Source organism: Liolophura sinensis, chromosome 11, assembly GCF_032854445.1.
Source record: "Liolophura sinensis isolate JHLJ2023 chromosome 11, CUHK_Ljap_v2, whole genome shotgun sequence".
In the NCBI taxonomy this organism is placed as follows: Eukaryota; Metazoa; Mollusca; class Polyplacophora; order Chitonida; family Chitonidae; genus Liolophura; species Liolophura sinensis.
This window is the reverse complement of record NC_088305.1, coordinates 24651073-24672609: the sequence shown is the minus strand read 5'-3', so window position 1 is coordinate 24672609 and position 21537 is coordinate 24651073. Positions and strand designations below refer to the sequence as shown.

The 21537-nt window shown below is 38.9% G+C and overlaps 1 long non-coding RNA gene across 5 annotated transcripts; it reads left to right on the top strand.

The window, feature by feature from the left end:
• Positions 1–270: 270 nt before the first annotated feature.
• On the top strand, positions 271–11114 carry LOC135477573 (uncharacterized). Of its 5 annotated transcripts, XR_010445211.1 has the most exons (8): positions 271–553; positions 1854–1961; positions 2441–2563; positions 3797–3877; positions 5163–5376; positions 8921–8992; positions 9363–9425; positions 10435–11114. It is a non-coding gene; the product is annotated as an uncharacterized LOC135477573 (long non-coding RNA). The 5 variants fall into 5 exon arrangements; XR_010445214.1 differs by having other exon boundaries at positions 3797–5319; XR_010445210.1 differs by having other exon boundaries at positions 3797–5376.
• Positions 11115–21537: the final 10423 nt, after the last annotated feature.

Genomic DNA, 21537 nt, shown 5'->3' with positions numbered 1-21537 from the left:
CGGGGGACGGGTATTGCGCGGTTCGCCTTCCACGACCTTCGTGTCTTTTCCATCTGGTTCTATAGTGCTAAGAGGCGCTTGCCTTACAAGTAAGCGCGAGGACACACGAGGCCTAAGCCGTGTGATTAACGATTTAGGCCTACCAGTATGGATTGACCGCAAATTGTTGGACTCAATCAGATCACATCTTACAAACAAAGCATGGCAGGGCGTCATTCGACCAATCAAATGCCACAATACAAAGCCCAAATTCACAGCGAAGTAGAAAATGGTGAAACAACAACCACGTGTGTATTATTTACACATACGTACAGCTATAGATTAGGTACCTGTGTGCAGTACCGGTATGGTACCGAGCATTTATAGTTTAATAATAACATATTTTTATTAATGCATGTACCTTATAGCATGAAAAAATCATTTAATCGCATTTGGTTCGCCTTTAAACGTGTGAATTTTAAACCTTGAAATTCCGACTGGGGATCAGGATTCATATATAGTTTCGAGCACCCGGGATCCTGGCAGTGACCAGTACGTCATAAGTAACAGAGAGGTAAATGAACCTAAATGCTGATTTTTCTGGTGCAGCAATTACTTTAGTTCCCCATTTTGCCACTAGGGGGCGTTATCTGGTAACTCCTGTTCGTCCCCCAATTTTATCAGTGGGTGCAGTATTACAAGACAGTGTAATTGCAAGACACCGTGGGGTCGCTGAGTTAAATTATGATTTAATTATAATTATATAATTACAATTTAACTTAGTTATAATTCATGTACAACGCACAGAGCATATTCCTGCAATCGCTGCCCTTCACAACTATACTTCAACTTCAGTTTGGCTTTCAATACTTGTTTGCAACGTAAAACACGAATCAAATGAATAATATAATCAACACATGTTTGCGTACATGTATGTTGGCACGGTAACTTACAAATCTTGTAGGTAAGGTGCATTAGTCAGGGGCTTTAGGTCACCGGGTGTTGTTCTGAGTGGCTGTGTAAACAAACATATGTTTCATTGACAACTGGGTTCCACGGCAGTGTATATGTGTAACTGGAGCAGCTTTCCAGTGCTTATACTAGCAGTAGTTAGCAGGAATTGCCCGTTAGCTCAGTTGGTAGAGCGCTGGACATCAGCTGCAGAAACCCGAGTTCGAATGTGACCGACGTAGTGAAATCTTTCAACCATTCCACTGGTACCTTGACCCAACAGGTTCCAAGAAGCATGGAGCTCTGGGCCAGTGATCTTGGGTGTGTTTTGGGAGAGAGGGGAGGATTTAAGTGGGGAGGAGTGTAACAGGAGCAGCTTTCCAGTGCTTATACTAGCAGTAGCTAGTGGAAATTTCCCTTTAGCTCCGTTGGTAGAGCGCTGGACGTCGGCTGCGGAGACCCAAGTTCGAATCCTTGTGTCACCCACGTAGGGAAATTCTTCAGCGATTACATAAGTACATGTAAGCAAATTGTACACTCATTCCAAGTTGGTAATTCTTAACTTGATGTATTGTTATCATACATTACATTCAGGCTACCATATTTTATCCTGGCCAAACGAAAACTTTCTGTGTATTTCACACTTGTACCTGTAATCTCAATTCGCTGGAAACTACCTCAGCATTCTGCAAATAAGTATGAAGTTATGTTACAAAATTACCACTACACATTTCTTTCAAATTCAGTTTCATAAAGGTCAAAGGGGAAATGACAGCCATTTTGCAATAATCACTTCTCATTTCTCATTTTGTTATGTGCATGGGCAGTTATCTGCTGTAAATTTCACTCACAAATATTAAAATTTACCCTCAAGTTCTTTTATTTCAAGCTTTCTCTGATATTCATATTGTTCTCTGTTTCAGCGTGCATGAAGTAGGACCATACAATGTGCACTCTCATCAAATGCGCTGTGAAGTTCACGCTGTCAACTCTAAAGTCACATCGATGCACCTTCTCAAAAACTCAGGCTTGTTTGTACTCTTTATTTTTTTTTTTGTGTGTATAATTTAAACGTATTAGTTGAACTATGTCTAGTTATGTTAAGCATTTAAATACTGTGTATTCCATCGCTGTTTTCTTTCCTGCCTATAACCTAGAGTTCCTCTTCAGCCGTAAGTGGGAAGGTCTGTCAGCAACCTGCGGATTGTCATGGATTTCCCCCGGGCTCGGCCCAGTTTCCACCCACCATAATGCTGACCGCCGTCGTATAAGTGAAATATTCTTGGGTACGGCATAAAACACCAATCAAATAAAATAAAGAAATAAATATAACCTAGAGTGTTACTTTACATACTACTAACGCTAATAATCAGTTTATTACACACATATTTTCTTTTCTACCATTTCATCATTTGTTTTGTATGCACGTGTAATTCAGCTGCCAATATCATTTTAATGTCTAAACAGTGTTTCAAATTCTTGGGTGACAAAATAATTACTCTTGTTACAGGTTATCCCCTTCATATGGAGCCCACCAATTCTCTAAGCTGATGTGTCTAACTACTCAGTGCTCACAAGTGGTGGAGCTGTGCAAGCTTGTTCTTGGAGAGTTCAACATTGACTGATACAGGGGGTAGTCACTTAATTTGTTTTCACCTATTCATTCATATTGTTTCTGCTTCATTTTTACATATTACTTAGTTTGTAAGGTTGTTTGTCTTGTAAGTACATCTGTAATCAATACTCATCTTAACAATTTAGGTTTAAAAATTTTTGGCTATCAGTATTTGTCATACAAGTGTGCCATTTAATGTATTTGCTTTCAGTATACATATTAATAACTGGGTCATACCTAGTATCTTCACATTTCTTTGGGGTATTATAATCCATTTAAATGTTTTTTGCTAATGTAATTTTCTGTTCATACACTCCCCTCAAAATTTTCTTATCTGCATCAGTGGGGAACTCGTTCACGCATGAATGAAAACATTCCCAAACGTGAACTCCTTTATTTTTTGTTCTTTCCTTTATTAAAACACAGTTGTCAGGGACAGAAGAAAACAGTGCATTTTAGTGTCATTGAGAGCTTGTGTGTAGCTCATCCTCAAGTCTCCCATAAAAGTGTATGTTGCTCAGGCCTAAGCATTTCACAATGGCCTTTGTGGCAGAGGGTTTAGCTCTGTCTGTTTTCCTCTCTTCCAGGCAGCTGTGTGTTCTCTCTTCAAAATTTTGAGAGAAAAGTTTGTTTTTGGGAACTCATTTACTGATGGCCAGGTTAAAAGCCTCTGCCTTGTTAGTACTCAGCAAGTGGCTTGTTTTACTCAGAGCAGATTGTCCAAGGCTAAAAGCCACACGTTGCCTGATTGTATAGTCAGTCTAAGGGCTAGCAACAAGTTCAAAATTGTCACTCACTAAACACTATTTTTAATGCAGTTATCTCCTTTGGTTCCTCCCCACACATATTAATAATATGATAGTAGGGTAGTGGAAGACGCCCCATTATCGACCCTTTTCTGCCCTCCTGCTGTCTGGAACCCTGAAACGCATATACAGAGAACAAGCCAAATGAGTGGAAGATTGCCCCTTTAGAAATAATTAGAAATAATAAAATTGTTCTTTAGAAATAATGGTAGATCATTTATGTATAGTATAAAAAGTAAAGGCTGCAATATGGAACCAGCCTTGCAAGACACTGGCTTTAATATCCTTAGCATTATACATTTCTCCTCCACAAACAACCATTTGTTGTGTGTTAGATAGGTATCACTGGAAGAATGTAAGAGCAGTTGAGTGAATTTGTATGCTTTAAGTTTTTTAAGTAATATATTGTGATTAACAGTATCAAATGCCTGCTTGAAGTCTACAGGTACAGTTCCAATAACTTCAGTGTTATCTGTCGCCGTAAACCAGTGTTCAACCATTTTCAGCAATACAGTTCCACAAGAGCGTAAGAGGGGCAAAAACCACATTTATTTTTGCTCAATAATTTAAAATTTGAGAGATACTCGTATAAACAGTTATGTAAATGTCGTTCAGTGATTTTTGAAAAACTGAGTAGGACAGATATTGGATGATAGTTTTCAACTTTGAACCCCTTTTGTGAAGAGGGATAACCATGTCTGGTCATAACACATTTGTTTATTAGCATGGTAAAAGATTTTGCAATAATAGGGGCAGATGATGAAAGAAATTTAGAATTGACATTTAGAATATAGAATTTTTGAATTGATCACTAGCCTTATCTTTATCAAGCCTTTAAAGGTATTGTAAAACAGAAACATACAACATATTTGGTATGGAGTAAAAAGTATCATGAAGAACTTTTCCCTCAACTTGTTCCCTGAGTTTTTCAAGACTTTGAACAAAATTGTCCTTGTTTATATTATTAATATCTATTAAAGAATGGGGACAGTTGAGAAGAAAGTATTGAAAATATGGAAAATTTTAGCTGGATCATCTATTAAATTGCCATCCTTCTCAGTCATAGCCAAATACTGCTTGCACAAACAGTGATCTCCCTGATAACACAGGACAATGGCATCTGTTACGCAAGTCAGGTTTCTATATATGAAGTCCTGTATGTCACTTGGAGTCTGTCAGTAGGCCTCTGTACACTCACTGTTTCACCTAGATGCAAAGTCGTCCACAAAGCCAGTTTCCTGTCTTTCTTTCACTCCGCTGTCCTTGTGGGGAACACATTGTCACAGAATGCCATCACTTTCACCCTGCTGCAATGGCTTTTCCCCAAGTGGTGTGTCCAGATGGTGCACTGACTCAGTGGTCCATGGCTACTGCGTATAATGAACTGTCCGCATCGGTTGTTATGTGTTTCACCTTATCTGTACTATTGATGCCTCATTGTGCTTGACTAGACTGTCTCAAACTACATTGCAATGAGTGCAACAAACGGCATGCAAGTTCAGCATGTTCAGTAACTGACCCATTTTCATTGCTAGTGTAGGTTCATTCCAACTAGCAGACATTTTCATTGTCTTTGCCTGCTTGGGGTCGCTGTGAGTTCAAGTCCAGCTCATGCTGGCTTCCTCTCTGGCCGTAAGTGGGAAGGTCTGTCTGTCTTCCCCAAGGTTCTGCCCAGTTTCCACCCACCATAATGCTGGCTGTCATCGTATAAGTGATGTATTCTTGAGTACTGCGTAAAACACCAATCAGATAAATTAAATAAATAAATTTTTGCCTGATAGTATCTCCATGGTACAACTTTCTACTTTTAGAAGAGAAGCCGCACTCAGCACAGGCAAACCTCTCTGTGACGCACACACCCCAAGGCACCTCGCTGTTCAAATCTCAGTTCAGCCCTTCAGGACAGTATGATGTTGTGGTCCAGTGGTAGGCAAATGCGGTATTCTACAGCTCGGCGGTCTTTCCCAGGTGCAGCAGTCTGTAGGTGTTTTGCTCAGCTTTTGATCTCTGGCATTCAGCCTGCTGGTAAGAGTCCATGACAGTGGGAGCGAATGGGCCAGTACACCAACATCATAGGGCTGTAGATCGCAGTCCAACAAGTTCACACATTCAATTTTTGTCCAATCCATGCAATCTCACACAGCTGCTGTTGCTCATATGTACATATGTTTTTGGCACATTCCTACCAGCCTGAGTGTTGCTTTATTGCCTCTGATTGAATAGTTTTTTTCTTTTCCTAAACCTTGACACCTGTCTCTTTCTCTGTCCTTTTGCCATGGCAAACACTGTGTTTCTCAAAAAGTACAAAATCTCATATCTAATGTGAGCTCCACTGAATAATTTTATTCTGCCAGGCATATCCAGTTTCAGAGTTTATATGCACCAAAAGCACTTACCTGTTATGTATCCCCGACATCCATTGACACCTTCAGAACCTATCACTTATGCACCACTTGACAGTTAAACATTTACATTTAAAACCTCAAGTTTTCCTTTTTGACAGTTTTATTTGATTGGTGCTTCCTTGTGCTAAAGCAGCATAAGTTTCAGTCAAGTCAGTCAGTTCAACCATAAAATTAAGGTTCAGTCTTACAACAAATCACAGGAATCTGGGAAGATGTCAAAGTGACACGTCAGTAGTCACTGTTGTCTGCAGCACCCGTCACACTATACAAACTAGCCTCTATTATGATTAGTCAATGTCTCTTAATATCATTGGCTCTTTTCATATATTCCCACTGAAAAAATTAATAAAAAAAAACCAATCTGAATGTAGTGCCTGTAACATGGACTTGACCAATCACAGGATTGCAATTGCCACAAACAGTACAAGGATTGCCAAATGCAGTTCACCATGTGTATACAAATACCACAGTCCACAGTGGCATCTTTTACAACCACAACGATTTACAAATCTATAACATAAGAAGTCACTGCTCTGCATTCTTTCCGGGTTGATTCCCTCTTGTGTTTGTTAAGATTATTTGTCTTTATTATTATTCTCACCAAAATTGTGCCGCGTTTCTGGTGAAAATGGTTATTCTGAAGTTTATGAAATTTTAACATGTTTGTCTGTAGGACTTGAACGAATGAATGATTATGGCATAAAGCTGCATTGGCAATATTTCAGGCATATTGTGGGGACTGTAGGACTTGAAGTTGTGCATCCTAACTTTTAGGTAGATTTTGTCACGTGACTTGGCGGCCATCTTGGATTTTGATGAAAACCTGAAAAAAATTTTCTTCTCCAGAACGGCTGATGTGACTGAGCAGAAATTTCAACTGAATGTGTACAAAGCCTAGGCTTGTTAAGTTTGAGAATGAGAACTTTCTTGGTTGAAAATTGTACAAGCTTGCTATTGGGTTAAATTGTCTTGTAACCCCAAATTTCGTTTTTTGCTAATAATGTCTACACTTGTTCAGGTGATGTTCTGCAAATAGTCCTGTCATATGCAGTTTTTGACGCTGATTCCGAAAATGCAATTTTTGCAAAACCGGAAGTGACATTATCAAAACCAGAAGTGGGTATACCTCCTTAACCAGTGAAGCTAGAGATGCAATCATCCCAAGGCAGGCAGACAAATTTTACATTACCGGAAGTGACGTCAACAACCCGAAAGTAGTACATGCCAAAAAATTTGCAGTTTTTTCATTCTCAAAATTGAAAAACTTCTAAGCGAAAGAGGCTTGACAGAAATGCGTGAAACTTAGATAGGTGACAGACTTGGAGATGTGCTCTTTCGAGTAAAGATTTGGGTGTCCTCAAGTCATGTGATGTGGTGGCCATATACATTTGACATGAAAATGTTTGAGAGTCATTTTCTCCAGAACCCTGGCTGATTGTCTTGAAATTTAGCACACGTAACAAGCGTTCCCTGGAGACTGTTTGGAAGAAAGAATGCAATGTTTATGCAAATTAGGTTTTACATGATACAGAGGAAGTGATATCACGTTTTTTTGTGTGTGTGTGTTTTTTGGAATTTCAAGATTCTAAATATGCTATCTGACATAATTTGATGTCCAGATCACGAATTTGTTCTTATTTTTTCCCTGTAAGATGTAGTTATGTTGCAAATTGTGATCAGAAATTTGCAATTTCCCCATATTTGTAGGTCTTGTGACAGAAAACTGATACACCTGTAGAGTTCAAGATTGCTGAGTGAAAGGGACTATATATGTACTGTATGTATGCTGAAAATGTTTGAGTTGTCTTAAGGCAGGATATACAGGGCTTCAAAATTTGATAAAAGGTCGATTTACGATTTTTTGGCACATTTACAAGACATGTTACATAATGCATGTACAATCTGTTTGTGTCTAGAATGAATGTAGAAATATTGTAAGTATGCCACCCAACATAGTTTGATGTTCTTATCTCGAACCCGGTCTTATTTTTTTTCTTGATGTGTATACTTTTGACCTAAATTGTGATTAAGCTGTGAAAAATCGCAATTATCCCAGTATTTGCTGGACACTAGACAGAAAACTGCTATAGTTGTAAGCTGAAAATGACTGTATAATAAGGGCTATGTATGTTCTGTAAGTATGCTGAAAATCCTTGAGCTGTGTGGAAAAGAAGAGGACATACACGCCTTTAAACATTGCCCACAGGTTGATTGACTACATTTGACACATTTATATGTACATATTATGTAGTGTATGTACAGTGCATTGATGGTTACGAAGAATATGTGCTTTCTATCAATGCATAGACACCATTCAATTAATGTACTGTTTCTGCAATATGACGATTGACAGAAAGTGTTTATGTGTCATTTTCTTGACAAGGTTTAATGCGATTAAGCTGAAATTTAAAATGCAGATAGAGCATGTTCGAACAAATGAAGGGTGCAGAAATTAGTTGTTTATCTTGAAAACTGTGGAAATGCGCTGATCACTGAATTTGTCACAGAATCAATATTTTCTGAATTTAAATATTTTCTGTATTCTACTTTATGTAGTTTGATGACCTGACCACAAAGCTGCTCTGAAACCTATATCTGCTATGTATATAATAAACAGTCATATTTCTGACAGTACATAATAATTTTGGCCTTTTTTTTTAATTTAATTCCGACATCTTAGTACTATCTAATGTATGAATGACATGTGTATGTGTCTGTGTCATTCTGCTGTATTTTGGTTTAGAGGACAGGATTTGAACATATCTCGCTGAACATTATACAGTTTTATGAACTGCTCAGTCAGGAGAGCTACAGGTGTTCACTGACTGCCTTGTTTGCCATTAATAACATTCTTCAATATCAGCAACAGACATTAATTTTGATTTGTCATTCTGTCTGCCCACCCCGTACTCTGTCCACCTATCTGTCACACAGGTCTTATTGTCTCATTCTCATAAAATTTTATGTGCATGTGTTCATTTTGTGTAACCTCACATCAAGTTTAAAATCCAGCTTACTCCATGAATAATTGTTGCATATTTAGTGTGTCGTATTAATCTTAATTTGCCATAATTATGACCTTGAAGGGTGCTTTACTTTTCAACTTCATGCATATCATTGATTCTGTTAACTTTATTCTTAATGTTATATTCGTATCCTTGAAGGTCTGCCAGCAAGCTGAAGATGGTCGTGAGTTTTCCCCAAGCTTTGCCCGGTTTAATACTGGCTATCATCATGTAAGTCAAATATTTTTGAATACTGTATAAAGCTCCAGTTATATAAATAAATAATGGTAATGTTATAAATAGTCTTTAACGTCACGCCAACTTGCTTTTTTAAAAAGGTTTTTCCCTCGCTCACAGCTTGGGGCACATTGGTAACAGTAAGCATTTGACAACATATGGGTTTTCTCCAGCTTCCTCCACCCATAAAAGTTACTGCCATCACATTAGTATGTCATTAAACAACAGTTAAGTTAGTAAAGAAATAAATACACAAGGTTAAAAAAGAAAGTTACATAATAAAAGCTACGGAATACACAAATAATAACAAAGCATGTTCATTTTTACATTCATTTTTCGTTTTTTTTGCTTTTTTTTTTTGTAGTAGCTGTCTGGTTGAATAACAAATATTCATGAATTTCATCATATTTGGCCACTGTCCTAACAGGTTTGTTTATTAATTCCATTCATATAATTTACCCCTAAAGGGTACATTTATCGTACATATACCTCACCCATCCAAGCTTACTCAACAAAGCTCTGTGAGTGTAGATAATGTAAATACTTCAGTGTTCCACATTTCATGCACACTAATTACTTTGATGAGCAATTGTATTGAAATCTTTATTTATTTAGGGGACAAGTTTCTCTTTTTTTTTCCTATTCTCACATTGTATTCTTCTTTTGTTTTTCTTCGATCTACAATACTTACAATTGTAGTTTACAAACAAATTTGAAGGTTTATTATACTTTCTTTGCTCCAGTCTTTGTCAGCTACCGGTGTATAAACCCTTTGTTTGCTTAGTTTCAAAAGATCCATTTTCAATTATTTTCATCGCATTTTTTCCACTTGTAGTAAAATAAAATTGCTAACTTCTGGTGACTTGCAATCAGCATCTCAAAGTTCATCAGATAGCATAGTTTTTATGTAATGTTTTCTAATAACTGGCTGCAAAAAACATAAAAAGGATTTCACAATTTCCAAATTTTAGTGACTTATATAGACTAGCATGCTATTAAAGGTTTTGCACTAAATTCAACATGGCCACCAAGTCACATTACCCAGTTTGCTGATGGAAACCACAACCTTCTCTTACTTTAAGAGGAATACCACATTCCAGTTGTAAATGCCATAAATGTTACCAAAAAGTATACTTTTTGTGAACCAAAGCAGTCATGTTTTCTTAATTTCTCCTGATTATGGGTATTAATTCAGTGAGAGGCATTACCTGCTGTCAGTAGACATGATGTGGACACTTTCAACACCAAGTGCACAGCATGTCTTCAAACTGGCATTCTGGTTTGCGTAAACAAGGATTTGCATTCAGTGTGTATGAAACATATATGGGTGTATCATTTTCCTTCTAGTGTTTGATTTGCCTGATGAAAAATGTTTTCTTCATGCAGCTCTGCCAAATATATATTTTCTCATTAACATCTGTGATATTTATTGGCAGATTGACAACTCCATTTTCTGATATGGTGGAACAGTTTGCACTGTCATCGTTGTCTTCATCTCATTGAACTTCAAGCAAAATGCAAGCCATCAATCCAGGACCTCCTACAGAAATGCATCCTACACCTTTCACAGACCTAAATGTACTGTGTGCAGTAATGCTCGAATGACTATACTCGGGAACGTCCAAATATGGAGAAGAGTAAACATTAATAACATATTTGTAATAATCAGCTCATTACATATTATTCTTGCTGATAGTATGAGTACATCAATGCAGAAATTGCAAAGTTCTTGCCCACTTGTTAAAGTGAAGGTAGAAAGTGATAATATTTAAATTGTGTAATATATATTACATATAGGTGAATGACTTAAAATTTTACCCCAAAAGTTCATTTTTAGAGGCAAATAAATGTTGTCAGATATACTTTTGGTGCGATAACTTACCTATTCCTTAGGATATCGTCCTACTTTCCAAACAAACCCCAAAACACCTTTATAACATTAATAGAACTCTCAGAATAAGACACAAGGTACAATTTTTGTGATGGTCCAAATTTAAGGTCATATACCATGAATTTCCAAAGTACTTTAACTGCCTTATCGGTGTAAATGTTCAAATAATATGTCTTTGTCCATGTTCATTTGTAATATTTTTTGGTTAAATAAGTATAAATAAAGGGTTCAAAGTTTATTTGTGTTGTGATCAAATTAATTTATTTCTTCATGAGTGTGCATGCTCAGTTGACAACAGTATCCTTTCATCCCTTTCACAATGGTGTCAGAACAGATAAGGTAAACTGATAAGGCCTCCGTGGCCGAGATGGTTAGCGGCACAATGACCCAGGAGCCTCACACCAATGAGGTCGGTGTGAGTTCAAGTTTAGCTCATGCTGGCTTCCTGTCCGACCATATGTGGGAAGATCTTCCAGCAACTTGCAGAGGCCAGTTGGTTTCTCCAGGCTCAGGCTCTGCTCATTTTCCTACCACCAAATAAATAAATATAAACTGCATATGTATATCATACCTGCACATATATATCATACCTCACAATATATATATTGTGAGGATTGTGCTCATTCAGGCACTTCTTCCCAGTGACTACTGTATCCTGTTTGGTGTTATGTGTGGTCTATACTTCAGCCAAATATATACTGAAACTTAGCATATTAAATGCATGTCATTTTATCTGTAGTTCAATGCCTTCACAATATTTCAACTTGGTCAATGGAAATGGGACCAATGGAAACAAGACAAAGGAAGCTGTTTGAATAAAGGCCTACCACTCCCTGTGTTTTCGGTGTTTAATGTTACGCCATACATATACTTAGGCATAAGTAGTCATTAAAACTAACTGTATTTCAGTGTGGTTGTAACAAGCTGTAAAAATAAAAACTAGGAAATAATTTAAAAGAATTGTAAGGCTGATGTATTCACTATTTCTCCATTATTTGGTGTTCAGAGGCCGGTCACCCCAGTGAAGAAACTGTTTAGCAGAAAATCTGCCACCTGAATCACAAACTTTTAAAATTTACATCATGTACATCCGATGTGTAACAACGCCATTCCAGTGTAATAAATAATTACTGTATCATTAATTACTAACTAATACTGTTAAAAGTTTCGAATTCAAAGTTTTAATCTGGCAAAAAGAGAACTATATCCCCGTTATTTGTGCATACCATAAACCAGGCTTTTCTCTCTAAGTTTTATGCAACCTTTGACCGTGTGAAATCGAAACAAATAAAGAATATCAAGAAGAAGTACGTCAAGTTTCATACAATTTTCTGCGCTCACTCTGTTGGCTTATATTCGTGTTTTCAATGAAGAAATGTTTTCATGTCAAAGTAAAGGCTGAAATCATTTACAAGAAACGTTGTCCAGCAAAATAGGTCCATGGATTTTTTAAAAAAATTTTTCCAACCATTTTATGGGTTTTAAACATCAAGTTCTAAAGTTGGATGTAGCGACCCCAGAGCGTATCCGTCACACAGTATAACGCCAACCATATGTTTATTTACAGTGTTTAATGGTCTTTTACCTGATATATTCTTCATGTTAATGTTCCTTCGTCCTTAACGGTTCTGTGAAGTGGTGATGTTGCGAGTCCAAATTCACTTCAAACCAAGACATAACCAAATCGAAATTTATTTGTCAATATGCGCTATTTCTCTGACACTGTGCCTGATTATATATTTATTTATTTGAATTGTGTTTTACGCCGCACTCAAGAATATTTCGCTTGTAGGGCGGCGGCAAGTGTTATGGTGGGAGGACACGGGGCATATCCCAGTCGAAACCCACGACCATTCGCAGGTTGCTGCAGACCTTCCAAAGGAATATATAGTATGTTATCTACAGCAAGAAAATGGATGAAAGTACGTGTGATACAGAATTTGTTTAATTTGAGCCCTGCTTATAATGTGAGGTAGGGCTGATATTTATACACTGGTTTTCACTCAGATAGCAGTGCGCATATGTCTAGGTTAGGTAAATCTACCTTTTCCTGTTTCCAAAACTATATTCATATAAAATCAAGAAAATACACAACTTATTCTGCCTACGTATATGAAGAATGGACTCGGTAACAAGTGGCTGAGGAGCCCGAAGTGCCAGTTCATCACTCAAATAGCAGGTGTCTCTGTCCAGGGTTAGGCTAGGGTTAGGTGAATGCTACCTTTTTTCCTATTGAAATGCGATGTTTTATTCAAATTAAGAAAAGGTGTGACATACTGTGTCCACATTACTTACATAAAGTATAAATTCAGCAGCACTAGCACGAGTCAGCAGTGGCAGCTTATAACTCAGTTCGCAGTGCGTATATATGGGTTAGGGTTGGATCATTGTTAGCCTGTTATATTTGAAATTCGACATACCGGTGAAATTAAAGAAATACACGGCATATGCAATATATTAATTGGATAAACAATCCATATAGAGCAGCACGTGGCTTAGTACCACTGAGGACCGCTAGCTCATCTCTCGGAATGCCCTTGAGATCTCCAAAGTTAGCTATTGCAGCATTATTATCCAAGAGCCCTCTCACCAGTGTTGATAGCTGTGAGTTCGAGTCTAGCTTATGGTGTCTTTCTCTCCAACTTTAATTCGGAAGACCTGGGACCACCCTGAGGACTGTCGTAGGTTTCTCCCGGGCTCTCATCATAATCCTGGCCCCTGTGGTATAAGTGAAATATTCTTGAGTACAATGTAAACTTCCAAAGAAATAACTAGCTATGTATGTATCTATGCTTGCGGTTTAACGTCGTACTTCACAATTTTTTAGATAAATAACTAAATTTGCCAACGAAGTGCTATAACATATGAACGTTGTACGTGGTGTTTTCCTCAGAAAATAATTGATGACAGATATTATATATGCAATTTGACGCAAATATTTACGACTTTAACGTGTAAAGAATCAGTATCTATATTTGGTACCTCTTGTTTTGAAATGCGCAGATCAATGTTACATACTCTAACGTTTTAGGCATATATATATATATATCACTATTCAAACTAACTGCATTCACTGTCATCTTCAGACGGGTAAAATGTTGATTCTCCTTTCTGGATGTTCGCGAAGGAAAAAGACCACCAAGCAACGTTTGTAACGTGGCAAAACTGCTTAAATATGACGCTAAATAGCAATCAGTCAATAAAGCGGCTTACTACAGCATGTCCTGCCATGAGACCCCTAAATTAACATCAACCAATGTTTATCAGATATTCAGTCATTTATTTATTTATTTATTTGATTGGTGTTTTAGGCCGTACTCAAGAATATTTCACTTATACGACGGTGGCCAGCATTATGATGGGAGGAAACCGGGCAAAGCCAGGGGGAAACCCACGACCATCCGCAGGTTGTTGGGAGACATCCCATGTACGTCCGGAGAGAAAGCCAGCATGAGCTGTGCTTGAACAGCTTAAGAGGCTCCTGGGTCATTACGCTGCGCTAGCGCGCTATCCAACTGAGCCAAGGAGGCCCCGATATTCAGTGCGCCGTGTTTTCGTTTATAATATCCATTGCTATGACATATTAAACAAAACCAGACATTTCAAAACACCAGAGCAGTTAGTAATTGCATGTTTATTACACATCAATAACATTAATCTAACCACGTTGTACAAAAAGCTCTGAAATAAATATGTAAACAAGGAATACAAAGTCCATGATAAATTTTATAAACATTCTTGTCCTATTTCACTGAGAGCTTGCAGTCTTACAATATAGTCAGTCTCAGTATGCTGATAAAAGTACAACAGAATAATATAGTGTATATCAAGTAGGCCTATGTCACAGCTAGTGTGGGTCTTGCCACAATGAATAATCCACAGTAATATGCACCGTGAGATGTAAGCAACATAGATTTCTAAGTAATCTGCATAAATCCAGTATAGCCTACATGATGACACAAACATGTTCCTTTATTAAACATTTATCAAACAATATGAAGATATTGGATATGAAGGTTTTTGCGTCTACATTTGTCCACAGCATAAAAGTGTACAAAAGCTAAAACAAAACTTTTTCACCTGTATAACTCAGCTGCAGTCTGGGGTACGACTCAGTTGTGAGCCGCATAAGTTACAGACAAGTTTAATAAGGCATTCAGGGAACACCGACTGCTCGCGTGATTGAACAGTTCGTAAAACGCATGATGTTTAAGTGAGGTGATACAATCAAATACTGTCTAAACCAAAATAAAAGAGAATGACATCATCATACACAGATATCATTCTCTCATTAGATAGTGCTATAAGAATTTGTCATTGATTCAACAACAAACGGCAAGCCACCGCAAGCCTATGATTAGCTGTACATGACAACAGTCACTGACTGTGTGAATGGTTTAAATATTCGGTCGAGGTATAGGTATGGGCTAGTGTAACAGGCTCCTAGTAATAATACAGGTGTGGACAGCTTTGACACTCCACAAATGTGGTAAAGTTGCTAGAGAGACAGTGAGCTTCTCTAGTTTGGTGTTTGTCTGAGAAACTGTAACCATACTTGGATGGTTTATAGAAATATTTGTTTACAGTCCACAAAACAGAAAAATGCCAGGGAATCATGGCTGTCAATATCGTTCTTGGTAGGTCAGTGCACAAAAATTGTAGATATAAGTGTAAGTTTTCGTGATTCAAAGAAATAGGTAAGCGCAGACAGGGAGTCACTGAGCATATATCTCTGTTGCTATCCACTGGTACACAGTTTATACGCACAGACAGGGAGTCACTGAGCATGCATGATCATTTGTGGATTGTGATATTGTGGGATAAGACAATTTGAACCTATATACTGTCCGCACCAGTGAGGGCTACGTTGACTCTACAACTAAAAATATTTGTCTTCCTTTCATTCCAGATATAAATCATGAGTTGCAGAAAGAATCAGAAATGAGACTGGCTGAGGTGAGCTCGTATGTATTTTATGCATTGGAGAAAGGAGTTGAACTGTTCACTTTTCTCAGTATTTACCCCTTGCAATGTGGTTATGTGAGATGACCTGTAATTGTTTCCTAATTTGTGAGAAAATTCATGAAAGAGATCATGACCATAGGACTAAACCACAGGAACAAGTGGGACCAGCCTACCCAAGACACCTTGGTACAGCGCTTCTCACACTTCTGTTCATCCGATGGAGAAGTCATAGTTTTGCTTCATGCCAATGGTGTAGGATGGCAGCTGTCGTACATGATTTCCATGTGTGCTGAAATAATACGCCACTCCATCTTCAGCATTGTACAGACTATGTTTATTATACAGACCTGGGTGGGCTGTGGAAGGTGGGTTGTATAATGTTTATGGTATAGACCCAGATGGACTGTGGAAGGTAGGTTGTTGAGTGTTTATTACACAGACCTGGGTGGGATATGAAAGGTGGGATGTACTGTGTTTATTATACAGACCTGGGTGGGCTGTGGAAGGTGGGTTGCAGAGTGTTTACTGTATGGACCTGGGTGGGCTGTGGAAGGTGGGTTGTATAATGTTTATGGTATAGACCCAGATGGACTGTGGAAGGTAGGTTGTTGAGTGTTTATTACACAGACCTGGGTGGGATATGAAAGGTGGGATGTACTGTGTTTATTATACAGACCTGGGTGGGCTGTGGAAGGTGGGTTGTAGAGTGTTTACTGTATGGACCTGGGTGGGCTGTGGAAGGTGGGTTGTAGTGTGTTTATGGTACAGACCCAGATGGACTGTGGAAGGTAGGTTGTTGAGTGTTTGTTACACAGTCCTGGGTGGGATATGAAAGGTGGGTTGTAATGTGTTTACTGTATGGACCTGGGTGGGCTGTGGAAGGTGGGTTGTAGTGTGTTTATGGTACAGACCCAGATGGACTGTGGAAGGTAGGTTGTTGAGTGTTTATTATACAGACCTGGGTGGACTATGAAAGGTGGGTTGTAGTGTGTTTATTATACAGAACTGGGTGGGCTATGGAAGGTAGGTTGTTGAGTGTTTATGGTACAGAACTGGGTGGGCTGTGGAAGGTGGGTTGTTGAGTGTTTATTATACAGACCTGGGTGGGATATGGAAGGTGGGTTGTAGTGTGTTTATGGTACAGACCCAGATGGACTGTGGAAGGTAGGTTGTTGAGTGTTTATTACACAGACCTGGATGGGATATGAAAGCTGGGTTGTAGTGTGTTTATTATACAGAACTGGGTGGGCTGTGGAAGGTGGGTTGTTGAGTGTTTATGGTACAGAACTGGGTGGGCTGTGGAAGGTGGGTTGTTGAGTGTTTGTTACACAGTCCTGGGTGGGATATGAAAGGTGGGTTGTAGTGTGTTTACTGTATGGACCTGGGTGGGCTGTGGAAGGTGGGTTGTAGTGTGTTTATGGTACAGACCCAGATGGACTGTGGAAGGTAGGTTGTTGAGTGTTTATTACACAGACCTGGGTGGGATAGGAAAGGTGGGTTGTTGAGTGTTTATTATACAGACCTGGGTGGGCTGTGGAAGGTGGGTTGTAGTGTGTTTATGGTACAGACCCAGATGGACTGTGGAAGGTAGGTTGTTGAGTGTTTATTACACAGTCCTGGGTGGGATATGAAAGGTGGGTTGTAGTGTGTTTACTGTATGGACCTGGGTGGGCTGTGGAAGGTGGGTTGTAGTGTGTTTATGGTATAGACCCAGATGGACTGTGGAAGGTAGGTTGTTGAGTGTTTGTTACACAGTCCTGGGTGGGATATGAAAGGTGGGTTGTAGTGTGTTTACTGTATGGACCTGGGTGGGCTGTGGAAGGTGGGTTGTAGTGTGTTTATGGTACAGACCCAGATGGACTGTGGAAGATAGGTTGTTGAGTGTTTATTACACAGACCTGGGTGGGATAGGAAAGGTGGGTTGTAGTGTGTTTATTATACAGAACTGGGTGGGCTGTGGAAGGTAGGTTGTTGAGTGTTTATGGTACAGAACTGGGTGGGCTGTGGAAGGTGGGTTGTTGAGTGTTTATTATACAGAACTGGGTGGGATATGAAAGGTGGGTTGTAGTGTGTTTATGGTACAGACCCAGATGGACTGTGGAAGGTAGGTTGTTGAGTGTTTATTACACAGACCTGGGTGGGATATGAAAGGTGGGTTGTTGAGTGTTTATTATACAGACCTGGGTTGTAGTGTGTTTATGGTACAGACCCAGATGGACTGTGGAAGGTAGGTTGTTGAGTGTTTGTTACACAGTCCTGGGTGGGATATGAAAGGTGGGTTGTAGTGTGTTTACTGTATGGACCTGGGTGGGCTGTGGAAGGTGGGTTGTAGTGTGTTTATGGTACAGACCCAGATGGACTGTGGGAGGTAGGTTGTTGAGTGTTTATTATACAGACCTGGGTGGGCTATGAAAGGTGGGTTGTAGTGTGTTTATTGTACTGAGACCTGGGTGGGCTGTGGAAGGGCAGTTGTCGAGTGTTTATTAAACAGACCTGGGTGGGATATGAAAGGTGGGTTGTACAGTGTTTATCATACAGACCTGGGTGGGCTGTGGAAGGTGGGTTGTAGTGTGTTTATTACACGACCTCAGTGGGCTGTGGAAGGTGGGTTGTAGTGTGTTTATTGTACTGGGACCTGGGTGGGCTGTGGAAGGGCAGTTGTCGAGTGTTTATTAAATAGACCTGGGTGGGATATGAAAGGTGGGTTGTACAGTGTTTATCATACAGACCTGGGTGGGCTGTGGAAGGTGGGTTGTAGTGTGTTTATTATACCGACCTGAGTGGGCTGTGGAAGGGCAGTTGTAGTGTGTTTGTTACACAGACCCGGGTGGGCTGTGGAGGGGAAGTTGTAGTGTGTTTATTATACAGACCTGGGTGGGCTGTGGAAGGGCAGTTGTAGTGTGTTTATTATACTTAACTGGGTGGGCTGTGGAATGGCAGTTGTAGTGTGTTTATTATACAGACCTGGGTGGGCTGTGAAAGGTGGGTTGGAGTGTGTATAGAGGGACCAGGGTGGGTTATGGGCAGTGGGTTGTAGTGTCTGTACACTGTTGAATGGGATATGGAAGTAGGTGTGTAGTGACCTGGGTGGGCTAAAGAGTGTGCATTGTGCGAATATTTGGATGAGCTACGGAAGGTGGGTTTAATATGTGAAGTGTGTTGATTGTACAGAGAACTGGGTGGGATTTGAAAGGTCTGGTGTAGTGTGTGCATTATACAGAGAGAATATTGAGTAGACGGTGTGTAAAATGGCATGTGATGGCAGCAGATGATTCTCCATAGAGAGGAGAGCTGTGTTTTGATGAGAAAACACGGCAGACTGCTTCAGCATCTTCTCAACATTCCACTCAAGCTCAATGGCTCCATCAACTTGGTCCAGTTGTTTGGGATAAACAGTTTCTATAAAATGGAACAATACACTACTTCTTGTATCCTGTGAATATTGTTAGTAAGGATGGCACAGACTAAAGCCATTGTAAACATGACTGTAGTGCAGTGGGACACTTTGAATGGGACTATGGCGTCACAATAAACATATGTAACGATTAGTGTGTACTTACAGTTGGTATACAGCGTCATAGTGCTCTACACTAACTGACTTGCACAATTGCACAGTATTACATGGCAAACTACACTTGGTCACATAAATAACAATGCCATTGTTTATATGCACACATTATATTTAATACTACTTATAATAAGGCATAAAATTATAGTTGTGTTAATTTGTTTTAGCAGTACTGGACACATGTTTAATATTTTACTCTTTTATATATTAATAGAAAATAAAAGCTTTTTAATAAATATATTGAGAGAATGATACCCAGGGACTGTCTGGAAACATAGTCATGTAATGCTGTTCTACAAGTACCAAGCTCAGGTCAGAGAGAATGCTCCCCACGGGTATCCTACATTTGGTACAACAGTTAACCATTGGGGCTGGTTTGAAAGCTTGCCCTGATAATACATGTAATTTAACATGTAAAGGTAACATGAGAAAAAAATGTACAGTGTGACAGTTGTTTGTTTGGGATTTGAAATTATGAAAGAGTTTCCTGCCTATTGAACTTGAGCTCAACACGTAAAGTACTGAGGTCGTGAATTTGGTAATTTACGGTACTTAATACACTTACAAAGCACAAAGGATATGAACTTAAACAAGTGTCTCCTTAAAAGAGGAAGTTGTAACTTTTAGCATGAAGGGGATAGTGCAACTACTGATTGACCCGTATCAGTATGATGGCTCGGGCGGGGCGCCTTACTTCCCTTCGGTAAAGCGACTCAGTGAAGCAGCACTAGATAAAAGAGCGGTGGAATTCCATCCTGCAACAAGGAGGCACATTACCTACACGCTAAGCATTCCCTCATCGTCATATGACTGTAAAATTGTTAAATATGACTTTAAGCCCCAAGCCACTCACTCACATGGCTATACCATCTAACAAACAACATATCTTTACTTTTCCAAAAAGCCAGGAAAGAAATTTAATATTATGCTTTCAGCACTTGTAATAAATGTCCCAAAAATTACAAGAATTTGGGTAGCTAAAATGTTAACAGAGCATGAGCTATGGAACATGTCTTTGTGTTGTGTTCCCCATGTGAGCAAAACCTGAGCTTAGTACATGCCGTACATATGCCTGCATGTTGACTAATAAACTAACGCAATGGCACCGAGTTTTGTAGTTCGAGGAAACTGTCCAGGGTAACCACCAGCCTTGGGCATGCTTATATTATGTTAGAATGCAAGGCACAGGGTATTGAATGAATGCAAGACTGCCCAACAGCACCCTGAGATACTGCATACCGTGACCTATACCAAGTGCCTATGATGTTTGGGAAAGCAGAGATTGCCTGCGAGCACCGGGATTGAACCTACACTTTGTTGATCTGTGAGTTAGAGTCAAGCTGCTAACCATGCTTCATGTAGCTGTGTGCTATTACAAGACAACTTGAGGCATCCATCTGTGGGTACGTTGCACCACCCACAACTGTCCCCATTGATGCTTGCCATATGTATGAAGGATGATGACTGAATGGTATGTGTTGACCACAGAAATGAAGAGTACCTGATTAAGTATACTAGTACATGTACCTGGAATGTAAGGATACAGCAATTATATTTATGCTTTACAGGTGAGCCAACAATAAAGGTTGAAAGATCGAACAAAAATAAACTTGAAAATTAACCCATTTTATTTTGTGATTTTCCTGTTTTTGAAGGCTTTTGGATAACATAAATATATCTTAAACAATTACTGGGACAATCCACATGTGCCACAAATTAGATGATTTTTGAGTTTTATATTTGCACTGCCTTAAAAACATTAGAAAAAAAAGAAGATTTTGCCCGTAAAACAGAAATATTAATTGATGAGGCCTAAAGACTCAAAAGTATTGTACATCTGGTACAGTTCAGAGACCTCCAAGTTGCTCCAAAGATGTACAGGAGAAACAGACGGCAGAAATAGTTAACTGTTGTATTTCTAATTTGATAATATAAAGAATACAAGTAAGTTAATGATCATGCAACCTGATGAAGAACTGAGTAATGATTTGTTCACTCAAGACAACAAATTGAATATTATATTCGATTATTATTTTAAATAAAATGACAAACTTTATTCGAATGAAGTGATGATTTACAAGAAAACTTATGGATTGTATTGCATGCACCAAGATT